Below are 532 nucleotides of genomic sequence, written 5' to 3' on the forward strand. Positions count from 1 at the left end.
GGACGAGGGGGACGAGGGGGACGAGGGGGCAGAGCTCCTGGGTGGGCAGGACCAGGGAGGGTGTCCGAGCACAAGGGTGGCCCCGGGAACTGAGGGGGCTGGTGTTCCAGGAGGTCACAGGGGGCACAGAGTCAGGGAGACGCGAGGGGTTGGGGTGCTCTCAGCTGATGGGGTCCACTTTCTCACTGAACCGAAGTGGGCGGGTCTTAAGGGAGCAAGGGGACAGGGCGGTGGTCGGAGAGGCCCCGGCGCGGGGTGGACAGTGTCGGGGGCACTGGACATGGAGAGAAATCGCAGTGACTGCGGGGACGGGACAGGAGGGGAGGGGAGGGGAGGGGGGGCCTCCCCAGGTCTCGGGGGGAGTCGAGGCCCCGCCCTCACCTGAAACGTTCAGGGTGGTGAATTCTCGCTCTGTCTGGCGCCCCAGGAGGGTCCACCTGTACCGCCCAGCCTGGCTGTCCCGGGCTTCTTCTGTCACCATCTTTGCTGAGCGTCCGCGCACACAGAGCCGCCACCCGTCCCGGGAAGAGCA

This window comes from Myotis brandtii, unplaced genomic scaffold (assembly GCF_000412655.1).
Source record: "Myotis brandtii unplaced genomic scaffold, ASM41265v1 scaffold797, whole genome shotgun sequence".
NCBI lineage: Eukaryota > Metazoa > Chordata > Mammalia > Chiroptera > Vespertilionidae > Myotis > Myotis brandtii.